Genomic DNA, 17,559 nt, shown 5'->3' on the forward strand with positions numbered 1-17,559 from the left:
ACAATTCAAATTGTTTTTCAAACCTTTCTCAAGTAACAAAAATATTAACCTGGCGTTACAAGCCAGTGTCTTTCTCTAAGTAGTCAAAAGTCATAAACATACAGTAGACACGAATGAATACTTCTAGGCAAAGTTTGTGTTGTTTTTATGATAAACTTGTTTATTGAGTCTGTGGCCTTCGAATTCAATTTTCATTTTTCGTACTATTACTGTCTAAACAACTGAATGACTAATAATAACAAGGATAGTCATACAAAAGTGTTTTTCAATTCAATTCATATACCAAGACCTTGTAATCAGTTCTGTTAGTACATGTCCATCATAGATAATGAAACTGAGGCTCAATGAAGTTTAGTTCATTGTCCAAAGTCATAGAAAGTTACTGAGGTGAAATTGAGTCAAAATCTTCTTCCTTCTGATGCAGAGCTTACCCCAGTACCTTAAAACTGGGTGATCAACCAGGTGGTCACAGTCCCAGGAATTTGTTGTACTCTGCAACAAAGACAAACTGTGAGGGAAGAAAAGGTGGTCAAGCAGTAGACAATGCCCAAGAACACCTGATCCCTGTGTGCACACAAACTCCCATAAACTCCTGGCAGCTATTACCTTTACTGCTTTGACCTGAGGTCAGAGTTAAACTCATTGTGAGTGTGGAAAGAGAGGGAGAAAACAGACCTGCAATTTACTAAGGGTTCTATATTGCACCTCCTGAAATGCCCTGCAAGCTCAAAGAGAAAAACTGGAAGTAATAATTTACTTTGTACCAAGAACTGTGCTCTGTGCTATATGTATAACGATTGCATTTAATCTACACAAAAAAGAATATAAGGTAGAAAATATCAACCCAGTTCACAGAGGACCACTGATAACAATGCTTCAGTCATGTAATTGGCAATCGGTGGAGTCAGGATTTGACTCAAGTTCTTGTATTACATCATACTATTGGCATCATGTTATGGGTATCATCTAAAAGAAGAGAGGTGAAAATCTGAAGAAAGAAGCTTGATCTTTTCCTTAGAGTCCAGGAGGGCAGAAGAATAAAGACAGTCCTGGGCCTAATGGTGCCTGTCAACGTATATTTATTGTGTCTACTCAGGCCCAACACTGCAAGATGCTAATAGGGATGAAGTCATCTTTTGATCTCTCATTGCACTTTGTCTCTGTTTCACCAGCATCGAGAATACTGTGTTACAGTGATTGATGAGAAAAACCTACCTTTGTGTGGCACTCTACACTTTACAACAGACTGTCAGGAGTTATGCCATTTGATCTAATTTAAGAGCATGCTTTATCTGTTCTACTAGACAGTTCTCTCTTTTGAACCATGTCTGATTCAACTTTGTACCTCACTATGTTGACCTTCACTGTCCCAAGTCTTAACTAAACAAAAGACATTACAAATAATAGCGACTCCTAACTCTAGAATAGGTGTCTTTTCAGTTTTCTTATGCTTAAGAAACAGCAAGCAAATAAATGTTCAGGGAATTTTATAATTGCCTCCTTCCAGTGCAGTGATCATTTTAGACACAAGGCCATTCTTCACCTGGCTGTAAGTCTAACTAAACACAGTATCCCACCAACCATTTTCAACCTTTCTGGGTATAAGCAAAGACTCAAGTCCCACCCAAATTGACCCCATTATTTGAGCAATGGGTGGTGAATTTGCATCCTATCCAAGTTCTGAAATAGAGTGAGGTTGGCCCCCAGCCGAACTTTCTTCCTTTTCCCAAAAGCCTGTGCCTCCCCAGGTTCCTCTGAGCCCCAAGGCATGACAAGGCCATGGTGGGTGTCAGGCTTTCCATGGACAGTCTGTGTTTGTGTCCAGTGGCCCCTGCTGCAGTGCTTGCATGGTCTCGAGTGTCAAGGAGCTTGGGCTGTCCGCTAATTGACTATTCCAGACCTAAGCATTGAGCTTTAAATTAATAGTTTTATGGATTAAATTGTGCCCCCTTCAAACTTCCTATGTTGAAACCCTAAGTCCCTGTATCTGAGAACGTAACTGTATTTGGAGACAGTGTCTTGAGAGAGGTAATTAAGTTAAAATGAGGCTCATAGGGTGAGCCCTAGTTCTTCTGACTGAAGTCCTTACAGGAAGAGGAGATTAATAAGTGTGAAGAGATGCCAGGGATGCAGGCACACTGAGGAAGGGCTGTTTGAGAGCACAGTGAGAAGGCAGCTGTCTGCGAGCCAAGGCAAGAGTCCTCAGAAGAATCCAAACCTGCTGACATCTTGATCTTGGATTTCTAGCCTCCAAATTGCAAAGAAAATAAATTTCTGTGATATTTGTTTGTGGTATACCCAGTCTGTGGTATTTGTTATGGCAGCCCTAGTAAACTAGTACAAAGAGAACTCAGCAGACAAGCCCAGATGCAGTTTTCAAAAATCCAAACAAATCCAATTTTGAAATCCTCAGATGCAGACTTTTTTTTTTCTAGTGTTTCTAGTGTATTCTGGTGTACCTCTAGGATATAAAAGTAAAAAGGTGGAAAGCAGAAACTGGATGGCATAAAGTATAAAGCAAGAACTGTGGAAGTACATTGACAGAGAATAATGAGAACTGGTGTGATCAGAGAAGAGATTGTGGAGGTTACATTTCAGCTGGATCTTGATTGATGGATGAAATCTGCAGAAAAGGGTCAGGTTATATTGAGTAAGAGGAAATAACAGGAATCTTTATCTTTACACACTTGATAAATGATATTAGGCATTAAGTGCTTCATAGTCGAAGTAGTAAGAATGAATGGCTGTAAGACGGGGGGGATTCCTTCAAATATGTATTAAGAACCTACTATGGTCTGGGCTCAGTGGCTCACATCTTATAATCCCAACACATTGGGAGGCTGAGGCGGGCAGATCATGAGGTGAGGAGTTCAAGACTAACCTGGTCCATATGGTGAAACCTCATCTTTACTAAAAATACAAAAATTAGCCGGATGTGGTGGTGTGCGCCCGTATTCCCAGCTACTTAGCAGGTTGAGGCAGAAGAATCGCCAGAACCCAGGAGGTGGAGGTTGCAGTGAGCCAAGATCATGCCACACCACAGCACTCCAGCCTGGGCAACAGAGCAAGATTCTGTCTCAAAAAAAAAAAAGAAAAAAACCCTACTATTTGCCAAGCATTGTAGTAGCCACTAGAGGAACACAAAAGAGAAATTATCATTACCCATGAAAAATACATATGTCAGAAGGGGAGACAAGCATGTAAACAATGATTAGTAATAATTAGATAACATGATAAATGCCAAAACAAAGCAGAATGCCAGGAAAACAAACACAAGAAAGCCTCTGCTTCACTCTGAAGCAGGGTAAAGTGAAGCAGAGGATGCATCACCTGTGAATTGACACCAACAAGCCCATGAGGAAGGGCCAAGGATGAGGACTTTACATGACAAGATTCTTTGAGTAAAGGCCTCTGAGGAAGAGGGGACACGGCAGGATACAGGTTCCAAAATCTGGATGTGTGTAGGAGAGAAGTGAGTGAGACCAGATGATGATGATCTAGAGTATTTTCTCTCTAGCTTCTTTATTTTTCACTTGTTTGTGCTTATTTAACTAATATTTATTTAATTGGCAGTAGAGTTTCCCAAAGATTAGCAGGGCTGGCCCCGGACCCAGTAGATAAATCAATGCATTCTTTGGTTCCTGCAGCTTCCCAAGTCTCTCATCTACTTCCTCCTGCCCTCTCCAAACCCAGTGCAAAGGCTTCAGCACCTGAAGGGAATAAAGAGGTTGTATGAACCAACCCCAAATGGCAGCCTTACACAGAGTTTGGAGTATCTTGGTATCTCAGCCTATCTTTGAGCAACTTTTTAATATTAGAAAGTATATCCTTATTTAGAACAGAAGTGTATACTTTTAATATTTATTGAGCATATGCTATATTCCAGTCACAATTATGACTTCAGGGGATACAGAGGCTCTCGTGAGATTATTTAGCTCAGAAAGAAAAGAGTTATTTCAGTTCTCTTCTCTAACACGGTACTCAGTCCCCCTTTGAGGTCTTGCATAACTATTGTATGCTTTGCCATTTTCACTTGTGTACCCTCAAGAATCCCTTCAGTCATAAGCCTGGAGTGGTTTTATTACTCTCCCAGACTTACTTCCCTTTACTTGCCTACTTTTCATAAACAAGAGCTCCATCTCCCATTCACCCTGCAGGGCTGCAACCTCACAGTCTGCTGCTCCTAGCGAGTAGCTCGATTTCATCTTTGGGTGCTCTTTGGTGTCCTCTACCTGAAATGCCTTCCCCTTTTATTCACCTTATGAGCTCCTTTCTTCTTTCTCTGTTATGTTCTTGGTGTACTTTGCTCTACACATGGGACTGTAACTGTTTACCTTTACTCTAACAATTTCCCCAGCAATTGGTATATCAGGGCTGAGTCAGTGTTTATTGACTTAACTTACGGTCTTATCTTAGGTCAAGGGAAGACCCTAATGAGACCCACTAAGATGTACGCCATTGAGCAAATGCCTATGCCATGCCATGGCTCATGCCTGAGCATCGCTTTGGCTTCCCGTAGCAGGGTTTTCTGACTTTGTATCCTTTTCCAATCAGCCAGGCCTCTTAGCCCTTCAGCATTCTTTGCTGTTCCTGCTCCTCTTTCCTTGAGATTTAGGGATCTCAGAGTGGCCTTCCCCACAACATAAAAGGGTCACAGGATTGTGTAATAGTATTATGAAGGTCACAGGATTGTGTAACAGTATTATGTAATAAACCCACCCTCAGTCTTTGCTATTCTACTGCTCACATACTATGTGGAATGTAAGACTTTCCATCCACTCTCTTGGGCATACTCTAGGGAGACAGTTGCTGATAGTGTCCACTTTGGAAACATCCTGGAAACATATCTGGAATTTTTATGGCATGGGCCTCTTTTCAGTTTCTCTCAAGCAGTGGAGTTCTCATTATCTGCCCTCCAATTTTCCTTTACCCCCTGTCAATCACTTCTCTATGGTTCACAGAATAAAGCTGAGCTTTAAGCCAACCAGCCATGATTTTCTTTTCTTTTTGTTGTTGTTGTTGGCTCTCTTGCTATTAGCAAAATTCTGTTTACAAACCTAAAAGCCCAGACTCTGTTGTATTATTTCTGAATAATATCACCCAAGCTCACTGCATATGGAGTGCTTGTTCCAGTGTCTTCTATGGTCAGTAGGAGTAAAACCTATGGAAAAAAACCCCATGTGATTTGATATGAAGAAGTATTTACAATAGTAAATATTCAACAATGGCTAATGTTTCTTGAAAGGGAATCAGTTTCATTAATTTTCATCTTGGAAGTAATTAAATTTTAGAGTAGCCAATATCTTACCTAGAGATTACAAAATGGTAGTCCATACACCAGAGTTGGACTGAAGATTTTTTTCCAGCACTGAATTTTAAAAATTTTGTATTTGATTACCTGTAGGTAGCACCCATATTCTTCAGTTCACAAAGGCCTCCATCACTGCCTATTGTCACCTAAAACATCATCCACATGCTTGTGGAGGGCATTTTAGCTCTAGTCTTACCCTCTTCTTTTGATGATCAGAGAGCAGTGGTCATTTGTTCAAAGTTACATAACTAGTTAGTTGTGATGTTGGTACTTGAATCAGGCTGCCTACTTCTAGTACAAGGCTCACATCCTTTAACTAAAATCTGTCCCCAAATACTTCATATAGAAGGATGACCTGAATTTGAATTGTCTTGGTCTGTGGGAGAAGAGTCACATTAAAAGTAAAACTCCGAATTTCACTCTTATCTAAACTTTCATGCGCAGGACCTCCATTCCACAGTGAAAGCTGACCCAGTTAGGTCTCAATGTCCTCAGTGGAGGAGAGCTTACATGCGCCCCAAAACTCTTTGGTTAGCAGTCACCACATGACATTTGTCACATTCTTCCTCACACTCCTGTGTCATTGATCTGCTCTGGCCACAAGGCCATGAGAGTGATTCATAATTGCCATTACACTATACCATATTTATGCCAAAGGTGTTATACACCAGTGTTCCCAAACCTGAGCAGCCTTGGATCTTGCGTTTTTCTGCCCAGCATAGAAATCCACTCCTTAATCGCCACTTCCCATGATGAAATCTGTGAGGGCAGTCACATGTGGACCTCTAGCTCCCTAACTTCACTCATTCTACCCCAATATGTCAATCCCCTTGAGTGTCATTCAGGACCTCTTGCTGCTGTAACAAAGGGCCATGCGTGGAGGAAAAATGGTTTTTATTTTCTTCTCTGAACCTCTTTAGTCCCATCTCTACAAGAGGGATGATCGTACATCCCTCCCAGAGCTGTTGTAAAGAGTCTACGCAGCACTATGCGTGAAAGTGCTCAGCAAGCTGCAGCCTGCTGTACAAATGTGAGTTGTATAGTCTGTGGGTTTATAAATCCTTCTGTTCTCAGCTTCCACTATTTACCAGCATCTCATGTTTATTCTTTTTTTTTTTTTTTTTTTTGCTGTGTAGCTATTTTTTCCTTTAAAAAACAAACATGATATTTGAAAGTTGAAGTATTCAACTTTGCATAGCTCCTAGGTGATTAGATGCTTGGTAAACATCACAAGTCTTTTTCATGTATACCAATTTCTAATTTAATTCAACTAAACACCATTGAACATTTACTACTAAACCTGTACTAGGCACATGTCTTTTCTCCAAAATCATTTAACCAGGCCTGGACCACATTGTATTTTACTATAATGTCAACCTGACATTGACATGAGCAAGAGCTGAAGCTGAATGTGCTCACATGTGAGCATATTCTGTGAAAATACTGAGAGTTGTAAGACATAGATTGGAGCTTAGCTCACTACCAAATCACTGTGTAAACTTGGGAAAGTGCTATAAGTTTTTTGATATTTAGATTGTTCATCTGGACAATGAAAATATTACACCACAGTGTTATAGTCAGGAATAAATGAGATCCTGTAAGCAAAACATATAATAAATTTTAAAAACCTCTTTTTATATTTTAAGAGAGTTGATATTCCATACAAGTCATCCTTTTTAAGTTTTATTTTCTCATTTTGCATAAAAATCATTGGCAGAACTGAATCAGTCTGTGAGGTAATCTGCTGAGATACAGCTGCTCTGCATTGTATTAGTCTGGATCCTCCAAGAAGCGGGCCCTAAACCAGATTAAATATATAAGGATCCTTTATTTAAAAGTCAAGAAACAATAGATGCTGGCAAGGCTGTGGAGAAATAGGAATGCTTTTACACTGTTGATGGAAATGTAAATTAGCTCAACCATTGTGGAAGACACTATGACGATTCCTCAAGGACCTAGAACCAGAAGTACCATTTGACCCAGCAATCCCATTACTGGGTATATATACCCAAAAGGAATATAAATTTTTCTACTGCAAAGACACATGCACACACATGTTTATTGCAGCACTATCTACAATTGCAAAGTCATGGAACTAACCCAAATACCCATCAATGATAGACTGGATAAAGAAAATGTGGTACATATACACCATGGAATACTATGCAGCCATAAAAAGGAATGAGATCATGTCCTTTGCAGGGACATGGATGAAGCTGGAAGCCATTATCCTCAGCAAACTAATACAGGAACAGAAAACCAAACACTGAATGTTCTTACTCATAAGTGGGAGCTGAACAATGAGAACACATGGATACAGGAAGGGGAACAGCACACACCAGGGCCTGTTGGGGGAGGGAACTTAGAGGATGGGCCAATAGATGCAGCAAACCACCATGGCACACGTATACCTATGTAACAAACCTGCATGTTCTGCACATTTATCCCAGAACTTAAATTTAAAAAATAAAAATAAAAGGATCTTATTAGGAAAGAAGGCTGTTTGAGAAATAATAGGGAGGTTACCAGGGAAGACTAAGACAGCCAACAGATCACAAGAAAGTCTGTGACCTCAAGTGAAGGAGAGAGGGAGAGAAGTTTGAATGGAAATATCCTTGACTGCCACACAATCTAAATGAGGTCTAGCAAAGCTGTTGGGGAGCCCTCAAGCCAAAGTCAGTTCAAAGGAGTTTCAGTATCACAGAAACTAGTTACCTGGAATACTAGCCTTAGTGGAATACTAACTGAATAGAATGATAACCTTCATGTCCCTGCCATGTTCAGTCCTTGAAGTGGAACAGCCCATGGGAAACACAGCCTTGGAGCTAACTCAGCAATGGCTTTCAAAGAGCAGCAGCTGGGGCCTTAGCTGGGCAGGGGCAGCCCAGCCAAGGCCCCCTGTTGAAAGTCCCTGTAGTTGAAGGTCCCAAGGCAAATTGTCACAGCATCCCCCTAAGGTTTACAGGGAAAACCCAGGCAACTGCTTTGCTGTCTATTTAGCACTATTTATTTTTATAGATCTATTTCAACACTCTCATTTATTTTTCTTTTCAAATGAGATTTAAATAAGCCAAAGATTGGCAAAGCATTTGCATCTGTTCAGCAACACGATGGGTCAATCCTGACTTTGTGGTAATGGATTTGACCCAATATTTGGTGATGGAATCCAGAGGGTGCTGACATCTGGGTGGTAGTACTGCCACCACTTCATAGAAATGACCATTGATTTGTATTCATTCAGAACTGGCTCTGTTCTTGCCCAGCTGCATGACTTTGATAAAGTAATTTAACTTCACTGAACTGCTTTCCTCTTTTACAAAATGGACATAATATCTACCACAAATAATCCTTCTGAGAATCAAATACAATAAAGTACAGAAGAGAACCAGAAATTTACCAGGAACAATTCAATTAAACGAATTGAATAAATCACTTCTATTTTTAACGTTACTATCACTATTGTATGTGATCATCAGCCACATAATAAGCAGGAATTAATAGGATCTTTACATAGTATCAATATAGCTAGTATTTGCAGCTGTCCCAGCATAGTGGTTGCCACATGCCAGGTATTCAGCAAATAACTAGCTTCTTTTTTCTTCACCCCCCACCCCTCAATTCCTCTAACAATTTTTACTTCCCTCTAGGAGAAGTATTTTTCTATTAGTGCACATTAAAACATTCTATCTTTCTGGTAGCCATTTGTTTCCCTTTTTCCCTTTTGGGCAACTATAGGCAATAACATATTCATGAGTAATTCATAAACTCATTCAATACTCTTTTATTGAGGATTTGCTGAAAGTCTAGCTGATGCCAAACAGCGGAAATCCAGATGTACGTATAATTATTCTTGTCCTTAAGAAGCTCACCATCTGATGATGAGGAGGAGCCAGGGTGACAGAACCATAAGTTGCCTGTGCCTTGAACAGTAGAAAATCAAGGGGAGCATAGTCCAGTGTTGGGGGTTATGGGGTTGTCAGAAAAAGATGCTTTTTGTCTTCTCTCTCCTTCTCCCACCTCTCTTCCCCTGTCCTCATCTCTTTTTCCTCTTCTCCCCTTTCTCCTCCTCTACCTTCTTCATAATCATCACCATTATTTTTCCAGGTAATGTTTGTTGACCCAGAAAATGGTCAGGTACTGTGTTGATTTCTTTATGCATATTAACTAAATTAATTTTTGTCTCACTATTATGAGGTGTATGTCTTTATTTTACAAATGAGGAGTCTAGAGAAGTTAGTTACCCAAGACTCATACATATACTTACTAGTAGAACCAGGATTCGAATCTGGATAATTTGACTCAGTGACCCACAGACTTAACTACTAGGTAAATGCAAAAGATGCTGAGGCTGGATCGTGAGCATTGAGAGATTCAGCAAGTGGACAATCTCAGGGGGAGCATGGTAGGTGGAAGGAAGAACGTGTGTGCATGCAGGCACAGAGGCAGTGTAAAGCAGCCTCATCTTACTCATCAGGTGTCAGGTATGACACCTACGAAAGTGACTTACACATAGTGGACTTTCTGTAATAGCTCTTGGCTGAAAAATAATAAAGCTGTGCATGTTCTTTGGCCAACAGTCCATCAATATCCCACCCCCTGGATATCTCTCGAGTTCTGTATCAAGTCTCACCTCAACTAGGAAGCTTTCTCAGACTACATTTGCACACAGTGACTTCTTCCTCAAATCCATATAATAACACATTTCTGTAACTCTCTCAGGTGGCATTTAATTATAAGGCATCTTGTGTATTTGATCATTGTCATGTATATATGACATATGGGCTCTACAAAAATAGAGATCATGTGAAGCTGTGTGATGGAGTAGAAGAAGCACCAGTTTGGGATCAGACAGATTTGCATTTGAAACATCCTCTGACACCTCTGTTCACCATCTGTGTGGCATGGGGACAAGAGCTTATATTCTCTGGACCTTATCTTTAACTTTAATGACAGTTAAGTAAGATAACATTCCTGAGACCATGTAGGCCTGTGCCTACCATATAGCTCTGCAGCCAGTGCAGATTTATTTCTTCTTATGCTGCTTTCCTCACTCACAGGTTCTCAGATGAGGCCCTTGGTAAATATGCTGTAAGGAAGTGTTACAACACCTTGAGAACTGGGTAAACCCATTTGCTCATGTCAAAGACCATTGGTCATCTAGTCAAGCCAGAGGGGAATCCGAGTGTTGTGCCTCAGGAACCCTTTCTCAGAAATTAAGAAACAAACAAGGTGCCATCCCCAGGGTGAAGCAATGCTTCTGATAGCTAATAACTCTCTGAGTGCAAGTGATAAGGAGAGTCCATGTGCTGCTATACGTTGGTTTAAGCAGTGGTTTTGGGAAGAGTAAAGTATACTTGCCTTTCCCATATTGTGATTCGAAATGCTATCTATGCATTTGAAGTGAATTATGCATTTCCTCACATATTAACTCATTTGTTTATTCAATAAATATTGAATACTTGCTCTGTGCAAAGTACTCCAAACACAGCTGAGACACACAATTGAAGGGACAAGGACTCTGAGTAGCAGTGGAAAGGATTTGTCTCCAGAATCAGGCTGCCCCGGTTCAAACCCTGACCAAGCCCTCACTAGTTAGGCAGCTCTGGGAAGTCGTTAAAAACCATCTGAGACTTAGTCTTATCTGTAAAATAAAGATAGTAATAGTGCTTGCCTAATACGGATTACTGAAAAGATTCAAAGAAATAATTCAAACAAAATATGTAGCACTATTCCTAGTGCATAATGGGCATTTAATAACTGCTAGATGTGTGTAGGTGTGCAATATTCTAATTTTTTAAAGCTCATAATATTTTTTTAAAAAAATCTCTAAGTAAAAAAGAAAGATTGCTGATGGTTAGAGAGATGTAAATACATCTTTTAATTTGGCCCCTGAAGGAATTTGCAATATGTTCCTAGCTATAATTGTGGTAAAAAGTCTTCCTTAATATAACACTTCTAGAAGCCCAGAGGCAATTATTTTGTCAGGAGTTGTAGGTAGCAGGTGAGCAAGGGTGAGTGAGAAGAGCTCACAGAAGAGATGGCATTTTACCTGATAGGGAAATGTCTTCATGTCAGAGAAACAGAAGAGAAAGGGAAGAATGAAGTTATACTGTTATGAAGTGTCAAGCAGTTCAAATGTTCAAAAAATTGCAAATGTCCAAATGTTGGAGAATTCTAAATGGCCAAAGTGGCTGGAGTCTCATTTCTAGGGTCAATCAAAGAAGAGGAAGCTTGAAATATTGATTGAGGCAAGATTGAGCAGGGAGTTGGATGCCATAAGTATTTTGATACAGTCTGCAGATTCTCTAGCCCTATACTTCATTTTCCATATGGAAAAAGGGCTTCAGAGGGAAGCTTGAGAGGTTGGCTGTTTCTGATTTGCACTGCTTTATTTAAAAAAACACTCCAAAAAAGTGACAACACAATTTATTGTTTTATAATGCTGTTGGTTAAGCTAGCACTTCTGCTTCACGTTGTATCAGATGGGGTACCGGCTGAAGGTACTGTAGAAGGTACAAAGTGTTCTTGGTCACATGACTGTAACTGGCGCATATCACCCACTGGGAGCTCAAATGCAGTAGCCACCACACCCTTAGTTCTCTGCCATGTGTGCCTCATCACGTGGCTGCTTGGGCTTCCTCACAGCATGGCAGTCTCAGTGTATTCAGACTTCTTATTTGGTGGCCATCTTTCCACAAAGTGCAAAAGTGGAAGCTGCCAAGCCTTAAGATTTAGTTCAACAAGTGGCAGAATGTCAGGTCCACCACATTCTGTTGGTTAAAACAGACCATGTTTAAAAATACAGCTTATGATTAAAGCATCACAGGTTCAAGGGGGCTATACTAGAGCATGCATACTGAGAGGAGTAGTTTACTGGGGGTCATCCAAGGAACAATCTACCACATTAAATAACTTCCAAAACTCAAAACCTGTAAGCAAATATTACCACTGGAATTAGAACCCAGGTCTATTCTTTTTCTTTCAAAAATGTCCATGATGCCTCCAGGCATGGAGTACAACCTTCCCATTGCCATAGGGCTTGAGTAAAAACAACTATTGCTCAGCAGCTATATCCAACTATATACAAATAATCATATTCTTTATCCTAAGAGTCCAATTCAGCCACAGTTGTCTTTGTAGATAGCAACACTTTGACCTTCATGGTTGAATGAGGAAATTAAAAAAGCCCATAGATAACTAAGGAAATTACCAGTGACACAGAATCCACTTTTGATGCCAACTGGCAAAAAAAATCATTAAAAACAGTTACCATCTTCTAGCCGAAGTTTGAGAGCTATTCAATTCAGGACTAATGAACATGGCACTATTGATCTTCTAAGACTGTGCAAGACTGATCAGTATCATAGCTATAAATTATATTTATGAAGACATTCAAATAGCACACAATGGTTACTTTTTCTCATGAAAGCCATGAGTAGCTGCAGAGGCATCCATTTTACACCAGGTGATAGAACTACTTCTTCCACAGTTACCTGACCAAAACAGTAAGATGGATATTCATCAGCAAAAGGCACAATCTCATTTTGTTGACTTGGTGGTTTCTGCTATGTCTTCTTTCTTGCATGCTTTGTTTCTCAAAAGAAGATACTATGTGAAATCATTCTTCATTTAGCCTTCATCTAGCCTTTATCTTTTTAGTAGCTTCTTTTTTTCTTTAATTTGGTGATTTAGCAAACCAGATCCTTGGGAAGATGTATTTAAGAACAAGAAATGAAGCTAAAGGAGTCACAAATATTCAAAGGAGCATATGATGGAAAAATGTCCATGATCAAATAGAAAAATCTCTAGAAATCAGGTCAAAGTCCCATTTTTCTGGTAAAGAAACTGAGGCTCTCACTTGTGAGGTAACTTGCTCAAGGTTATACAGAGCACATTTGGCCTGGCACTGCCTGGCATCGCCTGGCATCTGGTTGCCTTTCCTTTAGAGGTCAGGTTCTCCTCTCCACGGCACTTTGCCTTTTTCATCCTGTAATTTTTCATCTTAAGATGTTGAAGGCTAAGAAGGATTGTGCTATGGTATGAATATTTGTGTTCCCTCCAAAATTCATAAGTTGAATCCTAGCTCCCAAGGTGATGATATTAAGAGGTGGGTCCTTTTGGGAGGTAACTAGGTCATGAGGGTTCTGCCCTCATTAAAGTATACCTTACAAGACATTACAGGGAGCTAGTGTCTTGAATGGAAGTGATTCTCTTCCATCATGTGAGAATGCAGCTAGCAGGTACTGTTACCACAAGGGAACTTAACCCAAGTCACAGAGCACCAAAGTATGCTAGTGGCAGCGAGTCTGTATGGATCTGCAGCAACCTCAATTCTTGCCGCCTCAGGCGAAAGAGTTCAACCAAGAAGCATAAGGCAGAGTGAGAGACTGAGCAGATTTTAGAGCAGGAGTGAAAGTTTATTAAAAATTTTAGAGAAGGAGGCCGGGTGCAGTGGCTCACGCCTGTAATCCCAGCACTTTGGGAGGCCGAGGCGGGCGGATCACGAGGTCAGGAGATGGAGACCACGGTGAAACCCCGTCTCTACTAAAAATACAAAAAAAAATTAGCCGGGCGTGGTGGCGGGCGCCTGTAGTCCCAGCTACTGGGAGAGGCTGAGGCAGGAGAATGGCGTGAACCTGGGAGGCGGAGCTTGCAGTGAGCCGAGATCGTGCCACTGCACTCCAGCCTGGGTGACAGAGTGACACTCTGTCTAAAAAAAAAAAAAAAAAAAAAAAAATTTTAGAGAAGGAACAAAGTAAAAGAAAGTACACTTGGAAGAGGGCCATGCAGGTGACTTGAGAGAGCCAAGTGCACGGTTAAATTTTTGACTTGGAGTTTTATACGTTGGCATATTTCTGGGCATTGCGCCCCTTCTCCCCTGATTCTTCCCTTGGGTTGGGCTGTCCGCATGCCCAGTGGCCCACCAGTGCTTGGGAGGGGCCTCATGCACAATATGTTTACTGGAGTTGTATGCATGCTCTCTAGAGGCACTCTTCTCTTACCTGTCAAGTGTTCCTAGAGGAAGGTCAAGAACCAGTTAAACTGCCATTTTGCCTTTTAGTGCGCACACTTGAGTGCCCATCTCCTGATATCTTATCTGGAAGCTGCTGATCACCAGTTTCAGGCGTTTCTATCTATTGGGAGACTGCCTTTCCCTGGCGCCAGCTGTGACCAATTATTATTTTAGAGACACAGTTTAGCAACCCCCTGACCATCACCTGATGGTTGCCTGACATTCGTGGTTGGGTGGGGAAGGGGGCCTCTTCTGCTCTGCTCATGTCTTACTAGCTACCTACTGTAACAGTATCATCTATGAGAAACAGGCCCTCATTAGAACCATATCTGCCAGCACCTTGACCTTGGACTTGTAGCCTCCTGAAGTATGAGAATAAATTTCTTTTATATGCTAATACTTTATAGTGTTTTGTTATAGCAGCCTGAACAGACTAAAATAGGCTGTGTATGAAAAAAGGCGGATACCTGGATGTCAGAATCCAGGGTTTCAGTCTAAGGTCAGACGTTGAATCATTGTGTGGGCTTGGACAAAGCATAAAACTTCTCTGGGCCTCAGATTCGCCCATTTGTAAAATAATGTTTAAACTAAATGATTACTAAGATCTTGTTAAGCTTAAAATTCTGATTGCCTTTTCCTGACTAGCTCTGAGGAGGCTTGGGTCTTTGGAGGCTGTATTAGAACATTACATTTTAAAGGGAGTAAAAAAAAAAAAAAAAAAAATCACTCCAAACCTACAGTTTAAAGGAGACACTTATTCCCACAGAAATGGTTTTTCTGTGGTTGCAGAGGTCAGCAGCTGCGGGAGGCTAATGTAGGTTGTCTCTGGCTCATTGGCAATCATGAGGCTTGATATGCATTTGAAAAAAACTAAACACTCCTAATTACCTTGAGAAAGGGATAACTCATTATAAGTGCACGCTAAGGAACTTCAGTGATATTTATTCCACATTTGTGTACAAATAGATTACATTATTTAACTAAATCAGTTTGGGCAGCTGGAAGCTACCCGTATTCTCATTTATCCCTGCAGAAGATTGAACAGTGATTAAAAGAGAATACCCCTTTAATTCCAGATGTCATATACATTCCACAAGGAGAAGGTTTTGTAAAACTCCGTGATTATAGTCTTACATGAACCAAGCATCTTCTTTAATGCCACAGCTGAATTTAGAGATGGGGAGAGGCGCTACAAAAGCCAGAAAATCCCATTTTTGTGGCCATCTGGGACAAATCAGTTCTGGGTTTTTTTCCACCTTCATTAGGAAATATGTCACTCCACACCCCCTTCCTAACATGCCTAAGATTATCATAGTTGAGAACCAGAACCTTCTGTTTGGTGGTTTGGTTCCTTAATTTGGCCATCTGGAATTCCAGGTAGCACATGGTTTTAAAGTGTGAGCTTTCAAATGGGAACAGGACAACAAGGGACAACCTACCATTTGGAACACCTCAATTCTTCAAACCTTGGACACTTTGGGTTTTATTTACTCTTCTTTTTCCCCCTGTTTTATCCTCAAGGAGGCAGTTAAATGGATTACATTTGAAACATCCTTGTCCCCATTGTATAGAGAATCTGTTTCTGACAAAAGTGACTGAATGCATTTGACTCGATATGGCTCTTGTGACAGCAACTTGAAAATAGACATGGAGAAACTAAAACTTGTTAAATACCTATTTATTATGAGTCAGTGTGAGGCATATTCCTTAATCTCTGTTAATTCTTGTAACTGTCTGCAGGGCCAGCTCCATAGGCCTCATGACCTGTGCAGTCACATAGTACCCAGGCTTAGAAGGACCCCACACTTGGTTTAATGTGTTGTTTTTGTATCTTGAAATTTTTAATAATTTTTCAACAAGGGCCCTCGCATTTTCACTTTGTACTGGGCCCCGCACACTAGGTAGCTGGTCTCAACTGGCTGGATAAATATTATAATTTGTGTGTGCATGCCTGTGTTTAACAGATTAAAACATAATAATAAAGCAGCAGCTCAGTTGAATCTCAAATCTATGTTTGCTAGACACCAAATCACATGCTCTTTCCTCATTACTTTTCTGAAAAATAACAATTTGCAAATTCATGGCATTGTTTCAAAAGACTCACTGAATCTCTACTCAACACATATTCTACCCCCTCATCTTATGAAACCACTCTACCCAGGAGAGCAGAGGTAAGGTGGGAAATAATAAGATGGTAATCAATGTAATAATAACAACAACAATAAAAATATTTCTGCAGGCTTACTCTGTAATTTATTTTTTCACATTTATACATCTGGACATGTATAAATTATGTGACCACACATGAGAAACTAGTTATATTTGAGCCTCAGCAAACCATAAATCTAAGAAAATAATTTTTATTATTTTAAATTACAAGGTCATTTCTGCCATACATTTAAGTGAGCGAAAGTGACTGGCGTCACATCACATCTTTCTCAAAAAGAAAAAGACATTTCAGATGGTAAATAAATCAGGCTTAAATATTAAGTGTTAAACTTGAGGCAAATTCAAAATAGTTGAATTTCTTTTTCTCTTAGAAAAAAATGTGTCATCCATTTAGGATTCAATTACTTTGTGCTGTGTTCAACCCTTTAGTGTTAAAACACAAATTTTAAAAACTACATAGGTAATTATACAAAAATTAAGCAATAATGATATGCATTCAGGAAATACATATTGACCTCCTGCTTTGTATCAGGCACTAATTTCACAAAGAGAATACAGAGATTAATACACTGACTAATCAAATATTTATTAAGTGCCAGTGTGGGCCAAGCACTGTGGAGCCATTAAAGGTACATTAGGGATACAGACCCACCTTCATGGTGCTACCAAACATACTATGATGTGTGATGGAAAGGGAACAAAATATGAAATTTGCCTGTCCTCTAAAATGTTAGTTTCATAGGAAAGATAGACATTTTTAAAAAATATAAATAGAAAATATGAAGTGAGATATGCAAAATGACTGTAGACGATTTTGGAATCATATTTATTGGTGGACTTAGTCTGAGCAATAGAGATGTTTCCCTGGAGAGGTCACAGCCAACTGGGGTCGGGGAGAAAGACTCACAAATAGTATTAGAATAACAAATAAAGTAGTCAATTAGGGAAGCAACAGCAAGGTGTGGAAATTCAGAGAAAGGAGCATTTGATCCAAAGTGGTAGGCTGGAATCAAGGATACCATCCTGGCTCCTCAAGAGGCAGCCTTAGAGTTTAACAGGGAGTCAT

Source organism: Nomascus leucogenys, chromosome 15, assembly GCF_006542625.1.
Source record: "Nomascus leucogenys isolate Asia chromosome 15, Asia_NLE_v1, whole genome shotgun sequence".
NCBI classification, from domain to species: domain Eukaryota; kingdom Metazoa; phylum Chordata; class Mammalia; order Primates; family Hylobatidae; genus Nomascus; species Nomascus leucogenys.